The 22,366-nt window shown below is 47.2% G+C and overlaps 1 protein-coding gene across 1 annotated transcript in view; it reads right to left on the reverse strand.

The window, feature by feature from the left end:
- The window catches only part of LOC137366759 (properdin-like), a 196,376-nt gene that overhangs the window by 88,258 nt on the left and 85,752 nt on the right, over positions 1-22,366 (reverse strand). The gene's annotated exons all lie outside the window — the stretch shown is intronic.

Raw genomic sequence — 22,366 nt, forward strand, 5'->3', positions numbered from 1 at the left:
ATTAAACCAGACTCCCTGTGTCTGACACAGGACAGTACATTAAACCAGACTCCCTGTGTCTGACACAGGACAGTACATTAAACCAGACTCCATGCGTCTGACACAGGACAGTACATTAAACCAGACTCCCTGTGTCCGACACAGGACAGTACATTAAACCAGACTCCCTGTGTCCGACACAGGACAGTACATCAAACCAGACTCCCCGTGTCTGACACAGGACAGTACATTAAACCAGACTCCCTGTGTCTGACACAGGACAGTACATCAAACCAGACTCCCTGTGTCTGACACAGGACAGTACGTTAAACCAGACTCCATGTGTCTGACACAGGACAGTACATTAAACCGGACACCCTGTGTCTGACACAGGACAGTACATTAAACCAGACTCCATGTGTCTGACACAGGACAGTACATTAAACCAGACTCCCTGTGTCTGACACAGGACAGTACATTAAACCAGACTCCCTGTGTCTGACACAGGACAGTACATTAAACCAGACTCCATGTGTCTGACACAGGACAGTACATTAAACCAGACTCCATGTGTCTGACACAGGACAGTACATTAAACCAGACACCATGTGTCTGACACAGGACAGTACATTAAACCAGACTCCATGTGTCTGACACAGGACAGTACATTAAACCAGACTCCCTGTGTCTGACACAGGACAGTACATTAAACCAGACTCCCTGTGTCTGACACAGGACAGTACATTAAAACAGACACCCTGTGTCTGACACAGGACAGTTCATTAAACCAGACTCCCTTTGTCTGACACAGGACAGCACATTAAACCAGACTCCCTGTGTCTGACACAGGACAGTACATTAAACCAGACTCCATGTGTCTGACACAGGACAGTACATTAAACCAGACTCTCTGTGTCTGACACAGGACAGTACATTAAACCAGACTCCCTGTGTCTGACACAGGACAGTACATTAAACCAGACTCCCTGTGTCTGACACAGGACAGTAGATTAAACCAGACTCCCTGTGTCTGACACAGGACAGTACATTAAACCAGACTCCCTGTGTCTGACACAGGACAGTACATTAAACCAGACTCCATGTGTCTGACACAGGACAGTACATTAAACCAGACTCCCTGTGTCTGACACAGGACAGTACATTAAACCAGACTCCCTGTGTCTGACACAGGACAGTACATTAAAACAGACACCCTGTGTCTGACACAGGACAGTACATTAAACCAGACTCCCTTTGTCTGACACAGGACAGCACATTAAACCAGACTCCCTGTGTCTGACACAGGACAGTACATTAAACCAGACTCCATGTGTCTGACACAGGACAGTACATTAAACCAGACTCTCTGTGTCTGACACAGGACAGTACATTAAACCAGACTCCCTGTGTCTGACACAGGACAGTACATTAAACCAGACTCCCTGTGTCTGACACAGGACAGTAGATTAAACCAGACTCCCTGTGTCTGACACAGGACAGTACATTAAACCAGACTCCCTGTGTCTGACACAGGACAGTACATTAAACCAGACTCCCTGTGTCTGACACAGGACAGTACATTAAACCAGACTCCATGTGTCTGACACAGGACAGTACATTAAACCAGACTCTCTGTGTCTGACACAGGACAGTACGTTAAACCAGACTCCCTGTGTCTGACACAGGACAGTACATTAAACCAGACTCCCTGTGTCTGACACAGGACAGTAGATTAAACCAGACTCCCTGTGTCTGACACAGGACAGTACATTAAACCAGACTCCCTGTGTCTGACACAGGACAGTACATTAAACCAGACTCCCTGTGTCTGACACAGGACAGTACATTAAACCAGACTCACTGTGTATGACACAGGACAGTACATTAAACAAGACTCCCTGTGTCTGACACAGGACAGTACATTAAACCAGACTCCCTGTGATTGACACAGGAGTGAACGTTAAACCAGACTCCCTGTGTCTGACACAGGACAGTACATTAAACCAGACTCACTGTGTCTGACACAGGACTGTACGTTAAACCAGACTCCCTGTGTCTGACACAGGACTGTACATCAAACCAGACTCCCTGTGTCTGACACAGGACAGTACATTAAACCAGGCTCCCTGTGTCTGACACAGGACAGTACATTAAACCAGACTCACTGTGTATGACACAGGACAGTACATTAGACGAGACTCCCTGTGTCTGACACAGGACAGTACATTAAACCAGACTCCCTGTGTCTGACACAGGACAGTACATTAAACCAGACTCCCTGTGTCTGACACAGGACAGTACATTAAACCAGACTCACTGTGTCTGACACAGGACTGTACGTTAAACCAGACTCCCTGTGTCTGACACAGGACAGTTCATTAAACCAGACTCCCTGTGTCTGACACAGGACAGTACGTTAAACTAGACTCCCTGTCTCTGACACAGGACAGTTCATTAAACCAGACTCCCAGTGTCTGACACAGGACAGTACGTTAAACTAGACTCCCTGTGTCTGACACAGGACAGTACATTAAACCAGACTCCCTGTGTCTGACACAGGACAGTTCATTAAACCAGACTCCCTGTGTCTGACAGAGGACAGTACGTTAAACTAGACTCCCTGTGTCTGACACAGGACAGTACATTAAACCAGACTCCCTGTGTCTGACACAGGACAGTACATTAAACCAGACTCACTGTGTCTGACACAGGACTGTACGTTAAACCAGACTCCCTGTGTCTGACACAGTACAGTTCATTAAACCAGACTCCCTGTGTCTGACACAGGACAGTACATTAAACCAGACTCCCTAAGTCTGACACAGGACAGTTCATTAAACCAGACTCACTGTGTCTGACACAGGACTGTAGGTTAAAGCAGACTCCCTGTGTCTGACACAGGACAGTACGTTAAACCAGACTCCCTGTGTCCGACTCAGGACAGTACATTAAACCAGACTCCCTGTGTCCGACACAGGACAGTACATCAAACCAGACTCCCTGTGTCTGACACAGGACTGAACATCAAACCAGACTCCCTGTGTCTGACACAGGACAGTATATTAAACCAGACTCCCTGTGTCTGACACAGGACAGTACATTAAACCAGACTCACTGTGTATGACACAGGACAGTACATTAAACCAGACACCCTGTGTCTGACACAGGATAGTACATGAAACCAGACTCCCTGTGTCTGACACAGGAGTGAACGTTAAACCAGACTCCCTGTGTCTGACACAGGACAGTACATTAAACCAGACTCACTGTGTCTGACACAGGACTGTACGTAAAACCAGACTCCCTGTGTCTGACACAGGACTGTACATTAAACCAGACTCCCTGTGTCTGACACAGGACAGTACATTAAACCAGACTCCCTGTGTCTGACACAGGACAGTTCATTAAACCAGACTCCCTGTGTCTGACACAGGACAGTACGTTAAACTAGATTCCCTGTCTCTGACACAGGACAGTTCATTAAACTAGACTCCCTGTGTCTGACACAGGACAGTACGTTAAACCAGACTCACTGTGTCTGACACAGGACAGTACGTTAAACCAGACTCCCTGTGTCTGACACAGGACAGTACGTTAAACTAGACTCCCTGTCTCTGACACAGGAAAGTTCATTAAACCAGACTCCCTGTCTCTGACACAGGACAGTACGTTAAACTAGACTCCCTGTCTCTGACACAGGACAGTACATTAAACCAGACAACCTGTGTCTGACACAGGACAGTACGTGAAACTAGTCTCCCTGTGTCTGACACAGGACAGTACATTAAATCAGACTCCCTGTGTCTGACACAGGACTGTACATTAAACCAGACTCCCTGTGTCTGACACAGGACAGTACATTAAACCAGACTCCCTGTGTCTGACACAGGACAGTACATTAAACCAGACTCCATGTGTCTGACACAGGACAGTACATTAAACCAGACTCCCTGTGTCTGACACAGGACAGTACATTAAACCAGACTCCCTGTGTCTGACACAGGACAGTACATTAAACCAGACTCCATGTGTCTGACACAGGACAGTACATTAAACCAGACTCCATGTGTCTGACACAGGACAGTACATTAAACCAGACACCATGTGTCTGACACAGGACAGTACATTAAACCAGACTCCATGTGTCTGACACAGGACAGTACATTAAACCAGACTCCCTGTGTCTGACACAGGACAGTACATTAAACCAGACTCCCTGTGTCTGACACAGGACAGTACATTAAAACAGACACCCTGTGTCTGACACAGGACAGTTCATTAAACCAGACTCCCTTTGTCTGACACAGGACAGCACATTAAACCAGACTCCCTGTGTCTGACACAGGACAGTACATTAAACCAGACTCCATGTGTCTGACACAGGACAGTACATTAAACCAGACTCTCTGTGTCTGACACAGGACAGTACATTAAACCAGACTCCCTGTGTCTGACACAGGACAGTACATTAAACCAGACTCCCTGTGTCTGACACAGGACAGTAGATTAAACCAGACTCCCTGTGTCTGACACAGGACAGTACATTAAACCAGACTCCCTGTGTCTGACACAGGACAGTACATTAAACCAGACTCCCTGTGTCTGACACAGGACAGTACATTAAACCAGACTCCATGTGTCTGACACAGGACAGTACATTAAACCAGACTCTCTGTGTCTGACACACAACAGTACGTTAAACCAGACTCCCTGTGTCTGACACAGGACAGTACATTAAACCAGACTCCCTGTGTCTGACACAGGACAGTAGATTAAACCAGACTCCCTGTGTCTGACACAGGACAGTACATTAAACCAGACTCCCTGTGTCTGACACAGGACAGTACATTAAACCAGACTCCCTGTGTCTGACACAGGACAGTACATTAAACCAGACTCACTGTGTATGACACAGGACAGTACATTAAACAAGACTCCCTGTGTCTGACACAGGACAGTACATTAAACCAGACTCCCTGTGATTGACACAGGAGTGAACGTTAAACCAGACTCCCTGTGTCTGACACAGGACAGTACATTAAACCAGACTCACTGTGTCTGACACAGGACTGTACGTTAAACCAGACTCCCTGTGTCTGACACAGGACTGTACATGAAACCAGACTCCCTGTGTCTGACACAGGACAGTACATTAAACCAGGCTCCCTGTGTCTGACACAGGACAGTACATTAAACCAGACTCACTGTGTATGACACAGGACAGTACATTAGACGAGACTCCCTGTGTCTGACACAGGACAGTACATTAAACCAGACTCCCTGTGTCTGACACAGGACAGTACATTAAACCAGACTCCCTGTGTCTGACACAGGACAGTACATTAAACCAGACTCACTGTGTCTGACACAGGACTGTACGTTAAACCAGACTCCCTGTGTCTGACACAGGACAGTTCATTAAACCAGACTCCCTGTGTCTGACACAGGACAGTACGTTAAACTAGACTCCCTGTCTCTGACACAGGACAGTTCATTAAACCAGACTCCCTGTGTCTGACACAGGACAGTACGTTAAACTAGACTCCCTGTGTCTGACACAGGACAGTACATTAAACCAGACTCCCTGTGTCTGACACAGGACAGTTCATTAAACCAGACTCCCTGTGTCTGACAGAGGACAGTACGTTAAACTAGACTCCCTGTGTCTGACACAGGACAGTACATTAAACCAGACTCCCTGTGTCTGACACAGGACAGTACATTAAACCAGACTCACTGTGTCTGACACAGGACTGTACGTTAAACCAGACTCCCTGTGTCTGACACAGTACAGTTCATTAAACCAGACTCCCTGTGTCTGACACAGGACAGTACATTAAACCAGACTCCCTAAGTCTGACACAGGACAGTTCATTAAACCAGACTCACTGTGTCTGACACAGGACTGTAGGTTAAAGCAGACTCCCTGTGTCTGACACAGGACAGTACGTTAAACCAGACTCCCTGTGTCCGACTCAGGACAGTACATTAAACCAGACTCCCTGTGTCCGACACAGGACAGTACATCAAACCAGACTCCCTGTGTCTGACACAGGACTGTACATCAAACCAGACTCCCTGTGTCTGACACAGGACAGTATATTAAACCAGACTCCCTGTGTCTGACACAGGACAGTACATTAAACCAGACTCACTGTGTATGACACAGGACAGTACATTAAACCAGACTCCCTGTGTCTGACACAGGATAGTACATGAAACCAGACTCCCTGTGTCTGACACAGGAGTGAACGTTAAACCAGACTCCCTGTGTCTGACACAGGACAGTACATTAAACCAGACTCACTGTGTCTGACACAGGACTGTACGTAAAACCAGACTCCCTGTGTCTGACACAGGACTGTACATTAAACCAGACTCCCTGTGTCTGACACAGGACAGTACATTAAACCAGACTCCCTGTGTCTGACACAGGACAGTTCATTAAACCAGACTCCCTGTGTCTGACACAGGACAGTACGTTAAACTAGATTCCCTGTCTCTGACACAGGACAGTTCATTAAACTAGACTCCCTGTGTCTGACACAGGACAGTACGTTAAACCAGACTCACTGTGTCTGACACAGGACAGTACGTTAAACCAGACTCCCTGTGTCTGACACAGGACAGTACGTTAAACTAGACTCCCTGTCTCTGACACAGGAAAGTTCATTAAACCAGACTCCCTGTCTCTGACACAGGACAGTACGTTAAACTAGACTCCCTGTCTCTGACACAGGACAGTACATTAAACCAGACAACCTGTGTCTGACACAGGACAGTACGTGAAACTAGTCTCCCTGTGTCTGACACAGGACAGTACATTAAATCAGACTCCCTGTGTCTGACACAGGACAGTACATTAAACCAGACTCTCTGTGTCTGACACAGGACAGTACATTAAACCAGACTCCCTGTGTCTGACACAGGACAGTACGTTAAACCAGACTCCCTGTGTCTGACACAGGACAGTACATTAAACCAGACTCCCTGTGTCTGACACAGGACAGTACATTAAACCAGACTCCCTGTGTCTGACACAGGACAGTAGATTAAACCAGACTCCCTGTGTCTGACACAGGACAGTACATTAAACCAGACTCCCTGTGTCTGACACAGGACAGTACATTAAACCAGACTCCCTGTGTCTGACACAGGACAGTACATTAAACCAGACTCCCTGTGTCTGACACAGGACAGTACATTAAACCAGACTCCCTGTGTCTAACACAGGACAGTACATTAAACCAGACTCCCTGTGTCTGACACAGGACAGTACATCAAACCAGACTCCCTGTGTCTGACACAGGACAGTACATCAAACCAGACTCCCTGTGTCTGACACAGGACAGTACATCAAACCAGACTCCCTGTGTCTGACACAGGACAGTAGGTTAAACCAGACTCCATGTGTCTGACACAGGACAGTACATTAAACCAGACTCACTGTGTCTGACACAGGACTGTACGTAAAACCAGACTCCCTGTGTCTGACACAGGACTGTACATTAAACCAGACTCCCTGTGTCTGACACAGGACAGTACATTAAACCAGACTCCCTGTGTCTGACACAGGACAGTTCATTAAACCAGACTCCCTGTGTCTGACACAGGACAGTACGTTAAACTAGATTCCCTGTCTCTGACACAGGACAGTTCATTAAACTAGACTCCCTGTGTCTGACACAGGACAGTACGTTAAACCAGACTCACTGTGTCTGACACAGGACAGTACGTTAAACCAGACTCCCTGTGTCTGACACAGGACAGTACGTTAAACTAGACTCCCTGTCTCTGACACAGGAAAGTTCATTAAACCAGACTCCCTGTCTCTGACACAGGACAGTACGTTAAACTAGACTCCCTGTCTCTGACACAGGACAGTACATTAAACCAGACAACCTGTGTCTGACACAGGACAGTACGTGAAACTAGTCTCCCTGTGTCTGACACAGGACAGTACATTAAATCAGACTCCCTGTGTCTGACACAGGACAGTACATTAAACCAGACTCTCTGTGTCTGACACAGGACAGTACATTAAACCAGACTCCCTGTGTCTGACACAGGACAGTACGTTAAACCAGACTCCCTGTGTCTGACACAGGACAGTACATTAAACCAGACTCCCTGTGTCTGACACAGGACAGTACATTAAACCAGACTCCCTGTGTCTGACACAGGACAGTAGATTAAACCAGACTCCCTGTGTCTGACACAGGACAGTACATTAAACCAGACTCCCTGTGTCTGACACAGGACAGTACATTAAACCAGACTCCCTGTGTCTGACACAGGACAGTACATTAAACCAGACTCCCTGTGTCTGACACAGGACAGTACATTAAACCAGACTCCCTGTGTCTAACACAGGACAGTACATTAAACCAGACTCCCTGTGTCTGACACAGGACAGTACATCAAACCAGACTCCCTGTGTCTGACACAGGACAGTACATCAAACCAGACTCCCTGTGTCTGACACAGGACAGTACATCAAACCAGACTCCCTGTGTCTGACACAGGACAGTAGGTTAAACCAGACTCCATGTGTCTGACACAGGACAGTACATTAAACTAGACACCCTGTGTCTGACACAGGACAGTACATTAAACCAGACTCCCTGTGTCTGACACAGGACAGTACATTAAATCAGACTCCCTGTGTCTGACACAGGACAGTACATTAAACCAGACTCCATGTGTCTGACACAGGACAGTACATTAAACCAGACTCCCTGTGTCCGACACAGGACAGTACATTAAACCAGACTCCCTGTGTCCGACACAGGACAGTACATCAAACCAGACTCCCTGTGTCTGACACAGGACAGGACATTAAACCAGACTCCCTGTGTCTGACACAGGACAGTACATCAAACCAGACTCCCCGTGTCTGACACAGGACAGGACATTAAACCAGACTCCCTGTGTCTGACACAGGACAGTACATCAAACCAGACTCCCTGTGTCTGACACAGGACAGTACGTTAAACCAGACTCCATGTGTCTGACACAGGACAGTACATTAAACCAGATACCCTGTGTCTGACACAGGACAGTACATTAAACCAGACTCCATGTGTCTGACACAGGACAGTACATTAAACCAGACTCCCTGTGTCTGACACAGGACAGTACATTAAACCAGACTCCATGTGTCTGACACAGGACAGTACATTAAACCAGACTCCCTGTGTCTGACACAGGAGAGTACATTAAACCAGACTCCATGTGTCTGACACAGGACAGTACATTAAACCAGACACCCTGTGTCTGACACAGGACAGTTCATTAAACCAGACTCCCTTTGTCTGACACAGGACAGTACATTAAACCAGACTCCCTGTGTCTGACACAGGACAGTACATTAAACCAGACTCCCTGTGTCTGACACAGGACAGTACATTAAACCAGACTCCATGTGTCTGACACAGGACAGTACATTAAACCAGACTCTCTGTGTCTGACACAGGACAGTACGTTAAACCAGACTCCCTGTGTCTGACACAGGACAGTACATTAAACCAGACTCCCTGTGTCTGACACAGGAGAGTAGATTAAACCAGACTCCCTGTGTCTGACACAGGACAGTACATTAAACCAGACTCCCTGTGTCTGACACAGGACAGTACATTAAACCAGACTCCCTGTGTCTGACACAGGACAGTACATTAAACCAGACTCCCTGTGTCTGACACAGGACAGTACATTAAACCAGACTCCCTGTGTCTAACACAGGACAGTACATTAAACCAGACTCCCTGTGTCTGACACAGGACAGTACATCAAACGAGACTCCCTGTGTCTGACACAGGACAGTACATCACACCAGACTCCCTGTGTCTGACACAGGACAGTACATCAAACCAGACTCCCTGTGTCTGACACAGGACAGTAGGTTAAACCAGACTCGATGTGTCTAACACAGGACAGTACATTAAACCAGACACCCTGTGTCTGACACAGGACAGTACATTAAACCAGACTCCCTGTGTCTGACACAGGACAGTACATTAAACCAGACTCCCTGTGTCTGACACAGGACAGTACATTAAACCAGACTCCATGTGTCTGACACAGGACAGTACATTAAACCAGACACCCTGTGTCTGACACAGGACAGTTCATTAAACCAGACTCCCTTTGTCTGACACAGGACAGTACATTAAACCAGACTCCCTTTGTCTGACACAGGACAGTTCATTAAACCAGAATCCCTGTGTCTGACACAGGACAGTTCATTAAACCAGACTCCCTGTGTCTGACACAGGACAGTACATTAAACCAGACTCCCTGTATCTGACACAGGACTGTACATCAAACCAGACTCCCTGTGTCTGACACAGGACAGTATATTAAACCAGACTCCCTGTGTCTGACACAGGACAGTACATTAAACCAGACTCACTGTGTATGACACAGGACAGTACATTAAACCAGACTCCCTGTGTCTGACACAGGATAGTACATTAAACCAGACTCCCTGTGTCTGACACAGGAGTGAACGTTAAACCAGACTCCCTGTGTCTGACACAGGACAGTACATTAAACCAGACTCACTGTGTCTGACACAGGACTGTACGTAAAACCAGACTCCCTGTGTCTGACACAGGACTGTACATTAAACCAGACTCCCTGTGTCTGACACAGGACAGTACATTAAACCAGACTCCCTGTGTCTGACACAGGACAGTTCATTAAACCAGACTCCCTGTGTCTGACACAGGACAGTACGTTAAACTAGATTCCCTGTCTCTGACACAGGACAGTTCATTAAACCAGACTCCCTGTGTCTGACACAGGACAGTACGTTAAACCAGACTCACTGTGTCTGACACAGGACAGTACGTTAAACCAGACTCCCTGTGTCTGACACAGGACAGTACGTTAAACTAGACTCCCTGTCTCTGACACAGGAAAGTTCATTAAACCAGACTCCCTGTCTCTGACACAGGACAGTACATTAAACCAGACAACCTGTGTCTGACACAGGACAGTACGTGAAACTAGTCTCCCTGTGTCTGACACAGGACAGTACATTAAATCAGACTCCCTGTGTCTGACACAGGACAGTACATTAAACCAGACTCTCTGTGTCTGACACAGGACAGTACATTAAACCAGACTCCCTGTGTCTGACACAGGACAGTACGTTAAACCAGACTCCCTGTGTCTGACACAGGACAGTACGTTAAACCAGACTCCCTGTGTCTGACACAGGACAGTACATTAAACCAGACTCCCTGTGTCTGACACAGGACAGTAGATTAAACCAGACTCCCTGTGTCTGACACAGGACAGTACATTAAACCAGACTCCCTGTGTCTGACACAGGACAGTACATTAAACCAGACTCCATGTGTCTGACACAGGACAGTACATTAAACCAGACCCACTGTGTCTGACACAGGACAGTAATTAAACCAGACTCCCTGTGTCTAACACAGGACAGTACATTAAACCAGACTCCCTGTGTCTGACACAGGACAGTACATCAAACCAGACTCCCTGTGTCTGACACAGGACAGTACATCAAACCAGACTCCCTGTGTCTGACACAGGACAGTACATCAAACCAGACTCCCTGTGTCTGACACAGGACAGTAGGTTAAACCAGACTCCATGTGTCTGACACAGGACAGTACATTAAACTAGACACCCTGTGTCTGACACAGGACAGTACATTAAACCAGACTCCCTGTGTCTGACACAGGACAGTACATTAAACCAGACTCCCTGTGTCTGACACAGGACAGTACATTAAACCAGACTCCATGTGTCTGACACAGGACAGTACATTAAACCAGACTCCCTGTGTCCGACACAGGACAGTACATTAAACCAGACTCCCTGTGTCCGACACAGGACAGTACATCAAACCAGACTCCCTGTGTCTGACACAGGACAGGACATTAAACCAGACTCCCTGTGTCTGACACAGGACAGTACATCAAACCAGACTCCCCGTGTCTGACACAGGACAGGACATTAAACCAGACTCCCTGTGTCTGACACAGGACAGTACATCAAACCAGACTCCCTCCGTCTGACACAGGACAGTACGTTAAACCAGACTCCATGTGTCTGACACAGGACAGTACATTAAACCAGACACCCTGTGTCTGACACAGGACAGTACATTAAACCAGACTCCATGTGTCTGACACAGGACAGTACATTAAACCAGACTCCCTGTGTCTGACACAGGACAGTACATTAAACCAGACTCCATGTGTCTGACACAGGACAGTACATTAAACCAGACTCCCTGTGTCTGACACAGGAGAGTACATTAAACCAGACTCCCTGTGTCTGACACAGGACAGTACATTAAACCAGACACCCTGTGTCTGACACAGGACAGTTCATTAAACCAGACTCCCTTTGTCTGACACAGGACAGTACATTAAACCAGACTCCCTGTGTCTGACACAGGACAGTACATTAAACCAGACTCCCTGTGTCTGACACAGGACAGTACATTAAACCAGACTCCATGTGTCTGACACAGGACAGTACATTAAACCAGACTCTCTGTGTCTGACACAGGACAGTACATTAAACCAGACTCCCTGTGTCTGACACAGGACAGTACATTAAACCAGACTCCCTGTGTCTGACACAGGACAGTACATTAAACCAGACTCCATGTGTCTGACACAGGACAGTACATCAAACGAGACTCCCTGTGTCTGACACAGGACAGTACATCAAACCAGACTCCCTGTGTCTGACACAGGACAGTAGGTTAAACCAGACTCCATGTGTCTGACACAGGACAGTACATTAAACCAGACACCCTGTGTCTGACACAGGACAGTACATTAAACCAGACTCCCTGTGTCTGACACAGGACAGTACATTAAACCAGACTCCCTGTGTCTGACACAGGACAGTACATTAAACCAGACTCCATGTGTCTGACACAGGACAGTACATTAAACCAGACACCCTGTGTCTGACACAGGACAGTTCATTAAACCAGACTCCCTTTGTCTGACACAGGACAGTACATTAAACCAGACTCCCTTTGTCTGACACAGGACAGTTCATTAAACCAGACTCCCTGTGTCTGACACAGGACAGTTCATTAAACCAGACTCCCTGTGTCTGACACAGGACAGTACATTAAACCAGACTCCCTGTGTCTGACACAGGACAGTACATTAAACCAGACTCCCTGTTACTGACACAGGACAGTACATTAAACCAGACTCCCTGTTACTGACACAGGACAGTACATTAAACCAGACTCCCTGTTACTGACACAGGACAGTACATTAAACCAGACTCACTGTGTCTGACACAGGAGTGAACGTTAAACCAGACTCCCTGTGTCTGACACAGGACAGTACATTAAACCAGACTCACTGTGTCTGACACAGGACTGTACGTTAAACCAGACTCTCTGTGTCTGACACAGGACTGTACATCAAACCAGACTCCCTGTGTCTGACACAGGACAGTACATTAAACCAGGCTCCCTGTGTCTGACACAGGACAGTACATTAAACCAGACTCACTGTGTCTGACACAGGACTGTACGTTAAACCAGACTCCCTGTGTCTGACACAGGACAGTACATTAAACCAGACTCCCTGTGTCTGACACAGGACAGTACATTAAACAAGACTCACTGTGTCTGACAAAGGACAGTACATTAAACCAGACTCACTGTGTCTGACACAGGACTGTACGGTAAACCAGACTCCCTGTGTCTGACACAGGACTGTACATCAAACCAGACTCCCTGTGTCTGACACAGGACAGTACATTAAACCAGACTCACTGTGTCTGACACAGGACAGTACATTAAACAAGACTCACTGTGTCTGACACAGGACAGTACATTAAACGAGACTCCCTGTGTCTGACACAGGACAGTACATTAAACCAGACTCCCTGTGTCTGACACAGGACAGTACATTAAACCAGACCCACTGTGTCTGACACAGGACTGTACGTTAAACCAGACTCCCTGTGTCTGACACAGGACAGTACATTAAACCAGACTCCCTGTGTCTGACACAGGACAGTACATTAAACCAGACTCACTGTGTCTGACACAGGACTGTACGTTAAACCAGACTCCCTGTGTCTGACACAGGACTGTACATTAAACCTGACTCCCTGTGTCTGACACAGGACAGTTCATTAAACCAGACTCCCTGTGTCTGACACAGGACAGTACGTTAAACTAGACTCCCTGTCTCTGACACAGGACAGTTCATTAAACCAGACTCCCTGTGTCTGACACAGGACAGTACGTTAAACTAATCTCCCTGTGTCTGACACAGGACAGTACATTAAACCAGACTCCCTGTGTCTGACACAGGACAGTTCATTAAACCAGACTCCCTGTGTCTGACACAGGACAGTACATTAAACCAGACTCCCTGTGTCTGACACAGGACAGTACATTAAACCAGACTCACTGTGTCTGACAAAGGACAGTACATTAAACCAGACTCACTGTGTCTGACACAGGACTGTACGGTAAACCAGACTCCCTGTGTCTGACACAGGACTGTACGGTAAACCAGACTCCCTGTGTCTGACACAGGACTGTACATCAAACCAGACTCCCTGTGTCTGACACAGGACAGTAGATTAAACCAGACTCCCTGTGTCTGACACAGGACAGTACGTTAAACCAGACTCCATGTGTCTGACACAGGACAGTACATTAAACCGGACACCCTGTGTCTGACACAGGACAGTACATTAAACCAGACACCCTGTGTCTGACACAGGACAGTACATTAAACCAGACTCACTGTGTCTGACACAGGACTGTACGTTAAACCAGACTCCCTGTGTCTGACACAGGACTGTACATTAAACCAGACTCCCTGTGTCTGACACAGGACTGTACATTAAACCAGACTCCCTGTGTCTGACACAGGACAGTTCATTAAACCAGACTCCCTGTGTCTGACACAGGACAGTATGTTAAACCAGACTCCCTGTCTCTGACACAGGACAGTTCATTAAACCAGACTCCCTGTCTCTGACACAGGACAGTACGTTAAACTAGACTCCCTGTGTCTGACACAGGACAGTCCATTAAACCAGACTCCCTGTGTCTGACACAGGACAGTTCATTAAACCAGACTCCCTGTGTCTGACAGAGGACAGTACGTTAAACTAGACTCCCTGTGTCTGACACAGGACAGTACATTAAACCAGACTCCCTGTGTCTGACACAGGACTGTACATTAAACCAGACTCACTGTGTCTGACACAGGACTGTCCGTTAAACCAGACTCCCTGTTTCTGACACAGGACTGTACATCAAACCAGACTCCCTGTGTCTGACACAGGACAGTACATTAAACCAGACTCCCTGTGTCTGACACAGGACAGTACATTAAACCAGACTCACTGTGTATGACACAGGACAGTATATTAAACGAGACTCCCTGTGTCTGACACAGGACAGTACATTAAACCAGACTCCCTGTGTCTGACACAGGACTGTACATTAAACCAGACTCCCTGTGTCTGACACAGGAGTGAACGTTAAACCAGACTCCCTGTGTCTGACACAGGACAGTACATTAAACCAGACTCTCTGTGTCTGACACAGGACAGTACATTAAACCAGACTCCCTGTGTCTGACACAGGACAGTACATTAAAGCAGACTCCCTGTGTCTGACACAGGACAGTACATTAAACCAGACTCCCTGTGTCTGACACAGGACAGTACATTAAACCAGACTCCATGTGTCTGACACAGGACAGTACGTTAAACCAGACTCTCTGTGTCTGACACAGGACAGTACGTTAAACCAGACTCCCTGTGTCTGACACAGGACAGTACGTTAAACCAGACTCCCTGTGTCTGACACAGGACAGTAGATTAAACCAGACTCCCTGTGTCTGACACAGGACAGTACATTAAACCAGACTCCCTGTGTCTGACACAGGACAGTACATTAAACCAGACTCCCTGTGTCTGACACAGGACAGTACATTAAACCAGACTCCCTGTGTCTGACACAGGACAGTACATTAAACCAGACTCCCTGTGTCTAACACAGGACAGTACATTAAACCAGACTCCCTGTGTCTGACACAGGACAGTACATCAAACGAGACTCCCTGTGTCTGACACAGGACAGTACATCAAACCAGACTCCCTGTGTCTGACACAGGACAGTAGGTTAAACCAGACTCCATGTGTCTGACACAGGACAGTACATTAAACCAGACACCCTGTGTCTGACACAGGACAGTACATTAAACCAGACTCCCTGTGTCTGACACAGGACAGTACATTAAACCAGACTCCCTGTGTCTGACACAGGACAGTACATTAAACCAGACTCCATGTGTCTGACACAGGACAGTACATTAAACCAGACTCCCTGTGTCTGACACAGGACAGTACATTAAACCAGACTCCATGTGTCTGACACAGGACAGTACATTAAACCAGACTCCCTGTGTCTGACACAGGACAGTTCATTAAACCAGACTCCTTTTGTCTGACACAGGACAGTACATTAAACCAGACTCCCTTTGTCTGACACAGGACAGTTCATTAAACCAGACTCCCTGTGTCTGACACAGGACAGTTCATTAAACCAGACTCCCTGTGTCTGACACAGGACAGTACATTAAACCAGACTCCCTGTGTCTGACACAGGACAGTACATTAAACCAGACTCCCTGTTACTGACACAGGACAGTACATTAAACCAGACTCCCTGTTACTGACACAGGACAGTACATTAAACCAGACTCCCTGTTACTGACACAGGACAGTACATTAAACCAGACTCACTGTGTCTGACACAGGAGTGAACGTTAAACCAGACTCCCTGTGTCTGACACAGGACAGTACATTAAACCAGACTCACTGTGTCTGACACAGGACTGTACGTTAAACCAGACTCTCTGTGTCTGACACAGGACAGTACATCAAACCAGACTCCCTGTGTCTGACACAGGACAGTACATTAAACCAGGCTCCCTGTGTCTGACACAGGACAGTACATTAAACCAGACTCACTGTGTCTGACACAGGACTGTACGTTAAACCAGACTCCCTGTGTCTGACACAGGACAGTACATTAAACCAGACTCCCTGTGTCTGACACAGGACAGTACATTAAACCAGACTCACTGTGTCTGACAAAGGACAGTACATTAAACCAGACTCACTGTGTTTGACACAGGACTGTACGGTAAACCAGACTCCCTGTGTCTGACACAGGACTGTACATCAAACCAGACTCCCTGTGTCTGACACAGGACAGTACATTAAACCAGACTCACTGTGTCTGACACAGGACAGTACATTAAACAAGACTCACTGTGTCTGACACAGGACAGTACATTAAACGAGACTCCCTGTGTCTGACACAGGACAGTACATTAAACCAGACTCCCTGTGTCTGACACAGGACAGTACATTAAACCAGACCCACTGTGTCTGACACAGGACTGTACGTTAAACCAGACTCCCTGTGTCTGACACAGGACAGTACATTAAACCAGACTCCCTGTGTCTGACACAGGACAGTACATTAAACCAGACTCACTGTGTCTGACACAGGACTGTACGTTAAACCAGACTCCCTGTGTCTGACACAGGACTGTACATTAAACCAGACTCCCTGTGTCTGACACAGGACAGTTCATTAAACCAGACTCCCTGTGTCTGACACAGGACAGTACGTTAAACTAGACTCCCTGTCTCTGACACAGGACAGTTCATTAAACCAGACTCCCTGTGTCTGACACAGGACAGTACGTTAAACTAATCTCCCTGTGTCTGACACAGGACAGTACATTAAACCAGACTCCCTGTGTCTGACACAGGACAGTTCATTAAACCAGACTCCCTGTGTCTGACACAGGACAGTACATTAAACCAGACTCCCTGTGTCTGACACAGGACAGTACATTAAACCAGACTCACTGTGTCTGACAAAGGACAGTACATTAAACCAGACTCATTGTGTCTGACACAGGACTGTACGGTAAACCAGACTCCCTGTGTCTGACACAGGACTGTATGGTAAACCAGACTCCCTGTGTCTGACACAGGACTGTACATCAAACCAGACTCCCTGTGTCTGACACAGGACAGTAGATTAAACCAGACTCCCTGTGTCTGACACAGGACAGTACGTTAAACCAGACTCCATGTGTCTGACACAGGACAGTACATTAAACCGGACACCCTGTGTCTGACACAGGACAGTACATTAAACCAGACACCCTGTGTCTGACACAGGACAGTACATTAAACCAGACTCACTGTGTCTGACACAGGACTGTACGTTAAACCAGACTCCCTGTGTCTGACACAGGACTGTACATTAAACCAGCCTCCCTGTGTCTGACACAGGACTGTACATTAAACCAGACTCCCTGTGTCTGACACAGGACAGTTCATTAAACCAGACTCCCTGTGTCTGACACAGGACAGTATGTTAAACCAGACTCCCTGTCTCTGACACAGGACAGTTCATTAAACCAGACTCCCTGTCTCTGACACAGGACAGTACGTTAAACTAGACTCCCTGTGTCTGACACAGGACAGTCCATTAAACCAGACTCCCTGTGTCTGACACAGGACAGTTCATTAAACCAGACTCCCTGTGTCTGACAGAGGACAGTACGTTAAACTAGACTCCCTGTGTCTGACACAGGACAGTACATTAAACCAGACTCCCTGTGTCTGACACAGGACTGTACATTAAACCAGACTCACTGTGTCTGACACAGGACTGTCCGTTAAACCAGACTCCCTGTTTCTGACACAGGACTGTACATCAAACCAGACTCCCTGTGTCTGACACAGGACAGTACATTAAACCAGACTCCCTGTGTCTGACACAGGACAGTACATTAAACCAGACTCACTGTGTATGACACAGGACAGTATATTAAACGAGACTCCCTGTGTCTGACACAGGACAGTACATTAAACCAGACTCCCTGTGTCTGACACAGGACTGTACATTAAACCAGACTCCCTGTGTCTGACACAGGAGTGAACGTTAAACCAGACTCCCTGTGTCTGACACAGGACAGTACATTCAACCAGACTCACTGTGTCTGACACAGGACTGTACGTAAAACCAGACTCCCTGTGTCTGACACAGGACTTTACATTAAACCAGACTCCCTGTGTCTGACACAGGACAGTACGTGAAACTAGACTCCCTGTGTCTGACACAGGACAGTACATTAAACCAGACTCCCTGTGTCTGACACAGGACAATACATTAAACCAGACTCTCTGTGTCTGACACAGGACAGTACATTAAACCAGACTCCCTGTGTCTGACACAGGACAGTACGTTAAACCAGACTCCCTGTGTCTGACACAGGACAGTACATTAAACCAGACTCCCTGTGTCTGACACAGGACAGTAGATTAAACCAGACTCCCTGTGACTGACACAGGACAGTACATTAAACCAGACTCCCTGTGTCTGACACAGGACAGTACATTAAACCAGACTCCCTGTGTGTGACACAGGACAGTACATTAAACCAGAATCCCTGTGTCTGACACAGGACAGTACATTAAACCAGACTCCCTGTGTCTAACAAAGGACAGTACATTAAACCAGACTCCCTGTGTCTGACACAGGACAGTACATCAAACCAGACTCCCTGTGTCTGACACAGGACAGTACATCAAACCAGACTCCCTGTGTCTGACACAGGACAGTACATCAAACCAGACTCCCTGTGTCTGACACAGGACAGCAGGTTAAACCAGACTCCATGTCTCTGACACAGGACAGTACATTAAACCAGACACCCTGTGTCTGACACAGGACAGTACATTAAACCAGACTCCCTGTGTCTGACACAGGACAGTACATTAAACCAGACTCCCTGTGTCTGACACAGGACAGTACATTAAACCAGACTCCATGTGTCTGACACAGGACAGTACATTAAACCAGACTCCCTGTGTCCGCCACAGGACAGTACATTAAACCAGACTCCCTGTGTCCGACACAGGACAGTACATCAAACCAGACTCCCTGTGTCTGACACAGGACAGGACATTAAACCAGACTCCCTGTGTCTGACACAGGATAGTACATCAAACCAGACTCCCCGTGTCTGACACAGGACAGTACATTAAACCAGACTCCCTGTGTCTGACACAGGACAGTACATCAAACCAGACTCCCTGTGTCTGACACAGGACAGTACGTTAAACCAGACTCCATGTGTCTGACACAGGACAGTACATTAAACCAGACACCCTGTGTCTGACACAGGACAGTACATTAAACCAGACTCCATGTGTCTGACACAGGACAGTACATTAAACCAGACACCCTGTGTCTAACACAGGACAGTACATTAAACCAGACACCCTGTGTCTGACACAGGACAGTACATTAAACCAGACTCACTGTGTCTGACACAGGACAGTACATTAAACCAGACTCCCTGTGTCTAACACAGGACAGTACATTAAACCAGACACCCTGTGTCTGACACAGGACAGTACATTAAACCAGACTCACTGTGTCTGACACAGGACAGTACATTAAACCAGACTCCCTTTGCCTGACACAGGACAGTACATTAAACCATACTCCCTGTGTCTGACACAGGACAGTACATTAAACCAGACTCCATGTGTCTGACACAGGACAGTACATTAAACCAGACTCTCTGTGTCTGACACAGGACAGTACATTAAACCAGACTCCCTGTGTCTGACACAGGACAGTACATTAAACCAGACTCCCTGTGTCTGACACAGGACAGTAGATTAAACCAGACTCCCTGTGTCTGACACAGGACAGTACATTAAACCAGACTCCCTGTGTCTGACACAGGACAGTACATTAAACCAGACTCCCTGTGTCTGACACAGGACAGTACATTAAACCAGACTCCATGTGTCTGACACAGGACAGTACATTAAACCAGACTCCATGTGTCTGACACAGGACAGTACATTAAACCAGACTCTCTGTGTCTGACACAGGACAGTACGTTAAACCAGACTCCCTGTGTCTGACACAGGACAGTACATTAAACCAGACTCCCTGTGTCTGACACAGGACAGTACATTAAACCAGACTCACTGTGTCTGACACAGGACAGTACATTAAACCAGACTCCCTGTGTCTGACACAGGACAGTACATTAAACCAGACTCCCTGTGTCTGACACAGGACAGTACATTAAACCAGACTCCCTGTGTCTTACACAGGACAGTACATTAAACCAGACTCCCTGTGTCTGACACAGGACAGTACATCAAACCAGACTCCCTGTGTCTGACACAGGACAGTACATCAAACCAGACTCCCTGTGTCTGACAAAGGACAGTACATCAAACCAGACTCCCTGTGTCTGACACAGGACAGTAGGTTAAACCAGACTCCATGTGTCTGACACAGGACAGTACATTAAACCAGACACCCTGTGTCTGACACAGGACAGTACATTAAACCAGACTCCCTGTGTCTGACACAGGATAGTTCATTAAACCAGACTCCCTTTGTCTGACACAGGACAATTCATTAAACCAGACTCACTGTGTCTGACACAGGAGTGAACGTTAAACCAGACTCCCTGTGTCTGACACAGGACAATACATTAAACCAGACTCACTGTGTCTGACACAGGACTGTACTTCAAACCAGTCTCCCTGTGTCTGACACAGGACAGTACATTAAACCAGGCTCCCTGTGTCTGACACAGGACAGTACATGAAACCAGACTCACTGTGTATGACACAGGACAGTACATCAAACCAGACTCCCTGTGTCTGACACAGGACAGTACATCAAACCAGACTCCCTGTGTCTGACACAGGACAGTACATCAAACCAGACTCCCTGTGTCTGACACAGGACAGTAGGTTAAACCAGACTCCATGTGTCTGACACAGGACAGTACATTAAACCAGACACCCTGTGTCTGACACAGGACAGTACATTAAACCAGACTCCCTGTGTCTGACACAGGACAGTACATTAAACCAGACTCCCTGTGTCTGACACAGGACAGTACATTAAACCAGACTCCATGTGTCTGACACAGGACAGTACATTAAACCAGACTCCCTGTGTCCGCCACAGGACAGTACATTAAACCAGACTCCCTGTGTCCGACACAGGACAGTACATCAAACCAGACTCCCTGTGTCTGACACAGGACAGGACATTAAACCAGACTCCCTGTGTCTGACACAGGACAGTACATCAAACCAGACTCCCCGTGTCTGACACAGGACAGTACATTAAACCAGACTCCCTGTGTCTGACACAGGACAGTACATCAAACCAGACTCCCTGTGTCTGACACAGGACAGTACGTTAAACCAGACTCCATGTGTCTGACACAGGACAGTACATTAAACCAGACACCCTGTGTCT

Source organism: Heterodontus francisci, unplaced genomic scaffold, assembly GCF_036365525.1.
Source record: "Heterodontus francisci isolate sHetFra1 unplaced genomic scaffold, sHetFra1.hap1 HAP1_SCAFFOLD_800, whole genome shotgun sequence".
Lineage (NCBI taxonomy): Eukaryota > Metazoa > Chordata > Chondrichthyes > Heterodontiformes > Heterodontidae > Heterodontus > Heterodontus francisci.